Raw genomic sequence first — 12,140 nt, 5'->3', positions numbered from 1 at the left:
CGAATAAATAAACAAATAAATAAATTAAACACTATGTTCAAGAGACAAGACCATTGTATAACATGTAAGATGGATAGATGGATGGATGGATGGATGGATGGATGAAGAGATGGAGGGATGGATTGATGGTTAATAGGATATAAGTCACAAATCGTTATGGTAAAGAGGGAGAGAGAGAGGGTAATCCCATACTAATTTTAGGAGGGTGGGATTGTGTATCTACCTGCCTGTATGTCCATGTCTGGGTGTCATAAGGGCTATGTATGGGCTAAGTGGGCAAGGTTTAGAACTGGTCACCCATATCTGGTTCTCATATGGGCTATGCATGGGCTAACTAGGCATGGATTAGAACTGGTCAACCATAGCTGTGTCCCGTATGGGTTATGTGTGGGCTGAGTGGATATGGGTTAGAACTGGTCAACCATGTATGTGTCTCATATGGGCCTTATATGAGCTGATTTTGCACAGGTTAGAACTGTGTAGGTCCAGTACACACACACACACACACGCGCGCGTGCGCACACACATCTAAGGATATATATTTGTCTCACAAATACAGTAAAGAAGTAAGACGCCTCAGGGCGAAAAGCGACCTCACCCTAAAGGGCAAAGTCGCGCCACAGTGAGGTGGACATCAGGGATGTGGATACATCAGGGATCTCCATATATGGGCACAAAAGGCATTTGTTCCCCTGTCATCACAGGGATCTCCATATCTCCATATATGGGCATAAAAGGGATTTGTTCCCCCTGGCCTCACAGGGATCTCTCTAACAGGGCATCATTATATATACTAGTCGGCGACCTGGCCAACTCGGGAACAATGTAAATAGTGAATGAATGCCCCGCCCTTTAATGCAAACCCCATTATACCTGTTGTCATAGGACCCGTTTTGACCATCTGTCTGTCTGTGTGTGTCCATTTTATGTCCATATATGGAGATCACTGCAGATATAGTTCTGGGTCCATTTTATGCCCATATATGCCCATATATGGAGATATCTGTCTATTTGCGTCCATTTTATGCCCATATATGGAGATATCTGTATCTGTCTGTCTGTGTCCCTTTATGCCCGTATATGGAGATCTTTGTGATTCTGCATCCATTTTATGCCCATATATGCCATATGGAGATCTCTGCCCCACCCTTTAATGCAAACCCCAATATACCTGTTGTCATAGGACCCGTTTTGCCCATATATCTGTCTGTGTCCCTTTTATGCCTATATACGGAGATATCTGTCTATATATGCCCATATATGGAGATCTCTGTATCTGCCCATATGCCCATATATGGAGTTCTCAGTCTTATGCCCATATACGGAGATATCTGTCGGGTCGAGGCAAGGCCCGGCACTGCAGTGATGTCACAATGACTCAGCGCTTGCGCCCGGCACTGCAGTGATGTCACAATGAGTCAGCGCTTGTGCCGATTTTGCGCCGATTTCCACATAAGGAGATTCAGAACGTTTTGCGCCGGTTCGGGAAAACCGTGCGTCGGGTCGGGTCGAGGCCCGGCACTGCACTCCGCGTCGCGGTGGTGAACGCGCGTGCCGAATCTGAAGCCGGTGGGACGAACGGTTCTCGAGATACGCGGATTACATACACGCAGACACGCAGACAGAGATTTGTCGCATTTATAGATAGATTATATATTGATGACATCATTGAACTCCATATATGGGCATGAAAAGGAATTATGTTAGTGTGGCATCACAGTGAAGCTAGAGCGTGATGTCAGAGTGTCAAACCCATTCTGGTAGAGTGGTTCCCCTGACATCACAGTGACATCAGAGCATGATGTCAGAGCAGCAAACCTATAGAAACTCATAAAAATGGGTACAGGTCTACACATCTACACGGACGCGGACAAGCTGTAACATTTCTTATGGTAAACTTCGACCTTCTGTCGCAATAAATATCCATTACATCAATGGCATATGTTTGTATTTGACAAATACAATCTATCTGGGCTCATGTGAAAAAATATTTAACTGATATTAATAGGTTGCAAAAGCAATGGATCGATCAGCCTTTCTGTGGATATATCTCATAGGGACCAATTGGGGTATCAGAGATAGTAATACCCTTTTAAATGGGGGGTCACATGCCTAATGCATGTCAAACTGGGGGTCATTGAAATTAAAATGGTTCAAAATATAAATAACTTCTCTTATAGGGTCCTTAGCCACATGCCCACTCAGCCCACACATAACCCATACGGGACCCAGGCATAGTTGACCAGTTATAACCCATTCCCACTCAGACCACACATAACCCATAAGGGACCCAGGCATAGTTGCCCAGTTCTAACCCATGCCCACTTAGCCCACACATAACCCATAAGGGACCCAATCATAGTTGACCAGTTCTAACCCATGCCCACTTAGCCCACACATAACCCTTATGGGACCCACCAAATTTTCCCACTTCAAGCCCATGCCCTGGCTGCTGAACTTCCTAACAGATAAACCTCAATCTGTGCAGGTTGGAAATAATAACTTCACCGTCATCTCCCTGAGTACTGGCTCTCCGCAGGGCTGTTTTGAGTCCACTGCTGTTCACCCTGGCGACCCATAACTGCTGTGCGAGGTTCAGTACTAACCACATGGTGAAATACGCAGACGACACGACAGTTGTGGGCCTCATCAGAGAGGACAACGAGGATCCATACAGGGAGGAAGTGAGACAGTTTGTTGGGCTGGTGCAACACACCTGAATGTCAACAAGACAAAGGAGATCATTGTTGACTTCCGACGGAACCTGCACAGCCACACACCACTACTCATAAACGACAGGAGGTCGTGAGCATCACCAAGTTCCTGGGGGTACAGATCACGGACAGCCTGACGTGGTCCTCTAACACGGCCTCTCTTGTAAAGAGAGGACAGAAACGTCTGTTCTTTCTGCGCTGGATGAGAAGAGCCCAACTTCCCCCTCCCATCCTCACCACATTCTACAGGGCTACCATAGAGAGCATTCTGACAAACTGCATCTCTGGTCTGGTAGCTGCAGTGAAACAGATTGGAAAACTGTGCAGAGTGGTGAAGACAGCGGAGAGGATTATTGGGACTTCACTGCCTTCCATCAAGGACATTGGCCAAAATCAAAGGCTAAGAAGATCATGTCTGACCCTACCCACCCAAACACCTGCTGCCCTCTGGTAAGAGGTACCGCAGCATCAGGAGCAGAACGGACAGATTTAGAAAGAGTGTTTTCCTCCAAGCCATAAGACTTGTGAACTCTGAAAAAACTAAAAAGTCCTGTTAAAAAGCATTATCTATCTATCTATCTATCTATCTATCTATCTATCTATCTATCTATCTATCTATCTTCACTTAGCCCATATGGAACCTACATGGAACCCAGAGCCATGGCCCACTTCTAGCCCATGCCCATTTGGTACACAGGTTTGATCGATTGAAGACTTTATTAGAAGTTTGCATAGAAAAAAAGTACAGTTTCATGATGGTACAGTTCACTGGCACAAGGTCAACTAAAAGGAGATCCTATGAAAGCACTTGGCTTATTTACACAGGAAACCATTGAAGTATCTCATATAACATTGAATGACAGATGGATAGAACACAGTACTATGCAGCAGTAGATATAGTCAGGAGAAAAAAAAAGAAAAAAAAAAGAGACAAAAAAACAGTGCAAAAAATATATACAGTAGGTGTTAGCACCCAATAGCACCCATTGAGCCCAAAACACAGTGCAAAAGAATATATATATATATATATACAGTAGGTGAGTAGCACCCATTGAGCCCATATGGTTCCCAGGTGGACATGTTGGCTGTGTCTTGATAGTGCAACTGTGAGCTGAGTGCAATCTTACTGGAGGGGACAGAACAGGTAGGTGGTCGAGGTAAACGGAACCTTGACCCCTTCCCAGTATCTGTGGTGGTGTCCCCCAAAGAGGCATACTAAGTATACTTTATTGTTCCATATGTGAAAGACATGTCATCTGCCTGTGACTGCAATCTGTTCCTGTTTGCCGACTCGGCTCTCCTAGACGGACAAATTAGAAATTACATGTTGAAAAGACCCTTAGCTCTGAACTCGATGAAATCTTTACCTAGCTCAGCTATCACTACACCTAACTGAATCCATCATCTTTAGGTCAAACCCTAAGTTAGGGTAGTAAGATGTAAAGTCCTCGAGACAGCCATCATCTCGGAGTCGGAGGACTTTAAATCATGCTCTGTCAGAGCAACTACTGTGTGGCCACTGGCCACATTCTCAAACATTTTGAGCATAGCTGATCTACATGCTCTGACTGAGATCTTCAATTTTCACAATATTTATCTGTGGAACCGAGTCAGATTCCACATGCTTATCAGGGAGGGGGTCCCCAGTTCAAATATCATTATTCTGGGGGGTCCCCATGATTATTTTGGTGGGTTCCCAGTTCAGAAATGATTATTTTGAGGGGTCCCCATGCAGTTAGCCTATATGATTATTTTGAATGGGGGGTTCCAAATTCAAATATGATTGTTTTGGGAAGTCACTGCCTGAAAGGTTGAGAACCACTGACACACACACACACACACACACACACACACACACACACACACACACACACACACACACACACACACACACACACACGCAGCACAATTCTCTGTTCATGTAGAAGTCCTGAATTCAAAATTTACTTAAAGTAAAAGTGCAAAGTATTGCTAAGGTTTATAAAGTAGCCTACTAAAAGTAGAAAGCACTAATTGTCCCAGAATGTCCCTCATCACAAGTTTCCAATTTTATAAAGTATGAAACCTTTTGAAAATAGCAGATCTACAAGCTCACACTCTGTGGCATTGTAGTAATCAAAATCTTCAAAATAACTAGTAATTAAGGTTTCAAATAAATGTAGTGGAGTAAAAGTACAATATTTGCCTCTGAGCAATGGAGTAGAAGTAAACATACTGGAAATTGGAAATACTCAAATACTTAGTACAAATACCTAAAAGATACGTTCACTGAAATTAACGGTATTGCACACCGTACTACAGTACTTAAGTAAATGTACTTAGTTACTTTACACATGTGCTCCCATTTGCCTTCCCACGTGACAGATATGGGAACTGTGATTGGTGTATGACCCAGTGGAAGTGACGTCAGGGAAGCAACGTCTTTGTTGTTTTGAATTGTCTGTACTGGCGGGCTGCGCTAACGTTCCTCCTTCACACACACAGAACTAGAAGCATTAAATAATTGTGTGGTAAATTAATGGATTAAACCAACCGAAAGAAAACAAAAACGTGTTATTGGACAGTATTTTTTTTCCCGGATTGAACTCTCCGTGAGTCTCACTCTCCACTCTCCTCTGTCCTCTCCTTGGCTTCGATGTAGCAGAGAGCTGAAGTATGTATTTTCTCCCTCCATTATGTAACTGGCTAAATATATTTTCCACACCTTTATTCTATCCTGTCTAGATATACATTATAATTATAACTACGGTTGTCTACTAACTCTACACCTGCTGGAGACTAGCCGAAACATGACGGTCATGTTTCAGTGTAAACATGAAGCTAACTAGCTTGAAGCTAGCCTGCTACTAGCCCTTATTTCTCGGTCCTTACGTAGGTTAAACTCGCCTAAAACACTGCATAATTCAACCACATGAGTGAGTGTTGAACAATGCTATGTGTTGTGTTTGTGTAGAAACGTTTTTGTGCACATGGATGTTATTTAACCATTAGAACTTTGCTAAAGCTAACGTTTGCTATTTTTCATCAGTTGCATAGTCCAGTAAGCCAATCTACAGCTTAATATTATTGTAGATTAGTGGTTCTCAAAGTGGGGTCCTCCAGGGACCCCAAGCCTGCCTCGGGGGTCCTTGGGGAGTTCCAGGGGTTCCACAGCTAAATGATAGCTACAAAATGGACCCTTATAGGCAGAGAGAGTACAAATGTAACCAAATGGACCCATCGTACACTCAGAGTTAAATGAACATTAATTTTACAATATATATTATGGTCCCAGAGATATAAATGCCATTAAATGGGGGTCCTTAGACTAATGCTTGTCAAACTGGGGGTCCTTAACATTAAATTGGTTCAGAATCACTGGTAGAGATGTAGAAAAGTCTTCTCTTGTCTGGGGTCCCTGGCATATCTTTTCAAATGGGGGTCCATGGGCCAATGAGTGTCAATTTGGGGGTCCTTGACATGAAAAGGTTTGAGAACCACTGATGTAGACTAAAGGCTAATAAAATAACAAAAGCTGTCAAAAGCTGGTATCACTAAAGTTTAAGATGGCTGTCACAGATCTGTAGTAGATGAACATGTTTTACTCTGAGAGACTCAAAAATGTGTTGCCATGCCTTGTACGTAGATCGGATATTTTTTATATATTATTATAACATTTGGTCTTAGTTATTGGTGGTGGTGGTGGTGGTGGTAAAATCTGACTTGGCATGGTTTTGGATCCTACAGTAAAGCTTGCCTGTAAAACAAAGTCCTGGAAGCTCATTGATTGATAAGCCATCTGACGTTGACATTGTCAAAGTGTCTTTTGCAGTTAAATGGCCCAAGATTATTGAACTGTAGTATTTTGTCAGAACAGACCATTTAGAATAAATCAAATTAAAATAATCAATTTCACACCCTCCCACATATGAATATTTTGAACATAGCAGATCTACAAGCTCCGCTAGTTTGTCCAGTTGTTATTGTGTAGTTCAGGGGTCTTCAACGTTTTCAGGCCAAGGACCCCTTAGTTGAGAGAGAGATGAAACAGGGACCCCCACAACCTGTTCATTCCATATAGTTTCATTGTTTTGACAGCACATTGCACAATCATCAGTGTATTTTGGATTCATGTCAATTTGTGTTTTCAGATATTTAACCACTTGAACTGGCAATACTTAATAAACTTGACCTTTCCCTCTGTACTTAGTCTGCTCTTTTTCCCCTCTACACCAAAGCTCTTTGCCAAAAATAGCCGATCTACAGCTCACAATGCCTTGTTGTGAGCTTGTTGTGAGCTGTGGCTAAAGTTCTCAGAATATGGACGCTAGGGTTCAAGTGGTTAATATAAAAAGGAGACAAAAAGTTTCTATCATTTGGAGTACCCCAAGTAGTAACTCTGGGACCCAGACCCCCTGTTGAAGACTCCTGGTGTAGTTTGTTGATTACGCTCACCCCAGATTTGGTCATTTCCTTCTGTTACATCAAATTAAATTGTGTGTGTGTGTGTGTGTGTGTGTGTGTGTGTGTGTGTGTGTGTGTGTGTGTGTGTGTGTGTGTGTGTGTGTGTGTGTGTGTGTGTGTGTGTGTGTGTGTGTGTGTGTGTGTGTGTGTTTATCAAGCACAGACCAGCAAGTATTTAGCTGCATTTGAGGACAACAACAATGTAAGTAATACAAAGAACAATGAAAATAAATGCAAAAGTGTGTTCCCTCTCGTTTAGAGCAATGCAGGTCTTTAACAAATAGTTCACCCCCCAAAAATGTATTTTTGTATTGATTACACACACTATGGTCACTTGTATGTACAGGTGTGTGTCTGTCTGTCTGTCTGTCTGTCTGTCTGTCTGTCTGTCTGTCTGTCTGTCTGTCTGTGTGTGTGTGTGTGTGTGTGTGTGTGTGTGTGTGTGTGTATATATATATATATATATATATATATATATATATATATATATATATATATATATATATTAAAAGTTGAACTACTCCTTTTAGGTTATTGATTTGTTAGGTACGTGTGTGAGTCTGTAGTGTGTAGTGTGTGACTGGACAGAGTAAAAGCTATTCTCTAAAACAGGGTTCTTCAACAGAAGCATCCCTATTCAGAGGAGAACTTTTGGCAAAAATAGCCGATCTACAAGCTCACAAACCCTTGTGCTGCGAGGCGTTGTGAGCTTGTAGATCTGCTATTTTTTGAAAAATCTATAATATAGATTTTTCAAAAAATTATATTCTATATATATTCTTTTGCAAGTCTTTGAATATATCTATTTAAAAGTGAACATTTGTATCTCAAATATTTGCTTCTGTTGGAGGAAAAGTCTGAAGATGTGTGCAATGTATATTCCCTTAACCCATTAAGACCTGAAATTATTTTATACTTTAGCTATTGAAAAATTGTGAAAATGAAATATTTTAATATATATTTTTCAACGCAAACTTTTGTAACTCAAATCTCTGCTTCTGGGAGGTCCCTGGAACAACATATTTTGAGATGGTTGTCTGGCCAAATACCTGTAATTTTGGGGGTCCTTGACATGAAAAAGTTTAAGAACCACTGATTTAGAGGAAGGATTTAGAAGTCTGGTCAAATATAGTCTTGCACACATTTTAGCGATTTCTCAAAAATAGCAGATCTACAAGCTTGCAGCAGCGCGTTGTGAGATTGTAGCACGGCACTCTGTGCCGCGCTGTGAGCTTGTAGATCTGCTATTTTTCAAAAGTTAAAGCATACAATAATGGTTAAAGTGGTTTAAATCTAACGCAACACAGACGTGTTCCAGGTATTTTAAATTTGAAACATTGCTTTAATTTTCCCATCCCCTGTTTTTGTGTTTTTTTCTTTTGAAGAGACATTGGCAGAGGCGCAAAAGAAGCACAAAAAGTCAGAGGCTACATCAGATATCCAGACGGATCCTGAATGTTCCAAAAGGCGAGAGAGGAGGTAATGCTGTATTAGCTGTTAAAGATGTGATGACACGCCCTAAAACAAATTAATTATGAGAAAGTAGGTCATGTGGTATTTCTACAGTCTGAAATGGGGCAGAGACAGTGTGAGACTGCACAGAGCTACTGCATAGTAGTGAATGTGGTGTATGTGTGTGTTGGTTGACATGCATTCTAGACTGCACTATGCACAACTAACGGAATGTTGACTGTAGCTTCTGTAGCTTTGATTTGTTATTCATAATTATATTGTTGCCGTCCGAGAGAAACCTTTAATTGACACAATTCCACTTTGAATGAAAATAGCCAATCTACAAGCCTCCCCAGCTTTGTGAGCATCTAGAGTAGCAATTTTAAAATAGTTGATTTATATAGTTAAACTGATTCTGATATTTATGCTAAAATGTGTGTTTTAACTGCATGTAGGGCAACGCCAAAACTCATGGAGCTTCAGGGAGCAGCGACTTTCGAGAGTGATGAATCTGATGAGAATGAAGTCCCACCTTCACCTCCCCCTCAACTGCTGGAGAGAGGCCGCCGAAAACACAGAAACTGTACCCCGAATAAGAAACAGAGGAGGAGCAGTGCCACACCCAGTCTGTCTCTTGAAGATCTATCTATAAGTATGTAAAGTATGGAATTTTAGTGTATTATTTCTTACAAAATTAGAAAAATGTACAGAGAATTTACTTTCTTGAATTGTAAAATTATGTGTAGGAACTCCGAGTCCGAGAAGCACCCCCAGTCCCATACACGAGGACAGACAGTGTTCCAGCCTTCCAAACGAAACCCCGATACACCCGGCCTCTGAAAACGTCAGACCCAGTGGCGTCCCGCATCTGGACAGACAGAGTTCTAGCCGCTCAACTGCAGCCCTAATCAGCCCCATCTCTGAAACCCTGAGTCCACACACCCCGAGTGGAAGTGGGGCACCAAGACAGATGCGCCTCACTGCCCAGATGACTGAAACCCCGAGCTGAGCCACTTCAACCCAGAGCCGTGCAGCGCCACAGGGGATAGGCCTAGGACAACACGCACAGTTGTTGAAACTCCTGGATGAGCTCAAAGACACCCAGAGAGTCCATACTAGTATGTTGAACCACCTCCTGAAGCAGAAAGACGGTGTGCCTGGCCTGAAGGAGCAGTGTTCCCGCTCAACACAGCTGAAGATGTCGTGTCCATGGAAACCAAGCTGCGCGACTCAAGTTCAAAGCTGAAGTTGTAAGTTCAAATCCCTTATTCACTTCAAAATGCACTTGAATTTTCAATCTATTATTTTATAATTACATTGGTAGAATGTAAACGATATTGCCCTTTGAGTGCATGAACACTCTCTCTAGGTCGTCCTCAGACGAGCCTTCCATCGTCGCTTCCAGTCATCCCGGTTCTCCATACATCTGGCCAGCTCGTTGGTGCTTTGTGCTCCTACGTCTTTCTTGAGTACATCCACGTATGTTATTGTGGGACGTCCTCGTGACCGGTGCCCATGTGTTGGTTCCCACAGCACCAGTTTGCTGGCAGGAAGCTCCTGATGTCTTTGGCAGTGTCCTGCTAGTCTCATTCTTCTGGCAGCAATTTTCTCGCTAACCCTTGGTATTCCCTCATACAGGCTCTTGTTGGTAACATGTGCACTCTTGCTGATGTTAAGTACTGCACGCAACATTCTGGTGTAGCACCCGTATAGAGACATGAACACGATGGCCATCAATATCTAAGCTGTTCACTTAATACAGAATTTCCTTCCTGTGACTTTTGTTATTCTCAGGTTGCCATGGTTGCAGATATTGGCGGCACTTCAGTGGAGGATAGTGTCAGGTGGATGATGGGGTCCATCATTAGCCATACACTGTCTCTCGAGTACAATGTCACTGGACAGAAGAACAAGAAGAGGTTCCTAGGCCTGCAGCTTTTTGATGTTGTATATGGTAAATTTTAGTTTTTGAGCAGTGGTAAACTGCTCCTAAGAGAGGCTGTGCGTGTGTCTATAGCCACTTTTCCTCAGTGTTTTGCTGTAGCAATGTGTTTTCCTCAGTGTTTTGCCATAGCAATATGCGTGTGTGCGTAGCCATATTATATCACATTACATCACCAATTATCTGTAGCCACTTTTCCTCTGCGTTTTGCCATAGCAATGTGTTTTCCTCAGCGTTTTGCCATAGCAATATGTGTGTGTGTGTATATCCATAATACCTATATCTATACCTAGACCTATATCCTAGTCTTTTTCCTCAGCGTTTTGCCATAGCAATGTGTTTTCCTCAGCGTTTTGCCATAGCAATGTGCGTGTGTGTAGCCTGTATCACATCACCAATTACCAATTGAAGACGTTATGCAAGCACGACCACCGCTCACTTCACATTGGGTGTGATTTTTAATTGAAATTTTTCCTTTAAATTTCATTTTGTCTTTCTAACTTTAATACAGTTTGGCAAACATAAGTAGAAGCATGCCACCGTATACAGAGATCACAACAATTCTGAGAAATGCACAATTCTCTGTGATATAAAACTTTTGAATGGAAGTTTCATAGGGTTTCACAATCTAAGAATCAAGCTAGCTTTCCTAAGTTGGCTTCTTGTCATTTGTTTTTAGGGGCACTCAAGATCAACACATCAACAAAGGACATCAACCGCAAGGATGCAGAGAAGGCGCTCGGCAAGTGGTTCACAGGGGCCCGTGATCGTGGTGGGAATAGGGCCACAAGAGGTCACAGATCAAGCGACACCCCTGACAACGAATCTGCAAACACACCTGGTAACTCAGACACAACACTGGACAATGACTCGCAGCCGTAATAGGAAAATGTCAGCCACCCTTGGAATCTCACACACACACACACACACCTTGGTAGCCACCATCTCTGCGTTGGGTTGGGTTATACATCCAGGTCAGCTCTCATTTTTCTGAGGCCTGTGGTCAATGTTTGAGTTTGAGTTCCGAGTTTTACGTAACCCTGTGCCTGATTGTACATAGCCCTAGTTAAAGCTGGGGGGGGGGGGGGGGGGGGTTAGGTTATACATCCAGGTCAGCTGTGTGGGATCAATCATTTTTCTGAGGCATGTGGTTAATGTTTGAGTTTGAGTTCCGAGTTTTACGTAACCCTGATTGTACATAGCCCTAGTTAAAGCTGACTTGAAGATGCTTGTTATGTATACCGTTGCCGCTGGCGCCACATAATGTGTTTGTTAAGGACTAATGTTTACATTAAAGGAGCTATAGTCAACTTTTTCTTGAGAAATGGATGCTAAAATAAAGATAATGTTTAAAAAATATTTTATAAAAAAATTAGCTTTATACATGTGTTTCTATTCAAAGATGACCATGTAAAATAATGACTAAATAATAATTTTGGCCATTGACGGACCGACACTTTGTTCTGTGACTTTGTTTCTGGTCTTGTTAGACTAGGATGTAAACAAATTGTCATTGAAACACATGTATGAAGCTTATTTTTTTATAAAATATTTTTTGAAACATTTTTTTTTTAGCATCCGTTTTTCAA

The 12,140-nt window shown here is 42.1% G+C and overlaps 1 long non-coding RNA gene across 1 annotated transcript; it reads left to right on the top strand.

Moving 5' to 3' along the window:
• Positions 1-9,220: 9,220 nt before the first annotated feature.
• On the top strand, positions 9,221-11,499 carry LOC308293398. The gene is made up of 4 exons (XR_013962460.1): positions 9,221-9,261; positions 9,356-9,859; positions 10,404-10,563; positions 11,231-11,499. It is a non-coding gene; the product is annotated as an uncharacterized lncRNA (long non-coding RNA).
• Positions 11,500-12,140: the final 641 nt, after the last annotated feature.

This window comes from Nannobrachium achirus, assembly GCF_963921795.1.
Source record: "Nannobrachium achirus genome assembly, chromosome: 1".
Lineage (NCBI taxonomy): Eukaryota > Metazoa > Chordata > Actinopteri > Myctophiformes > Myctophidae > Nannobrachium > Nannobrachium achirus.
The sequence above is the reverse complement of the archived record's forward strand: the minus strand, read 5'-3'. Positions and strand labels throughout refer to the sequence as shown.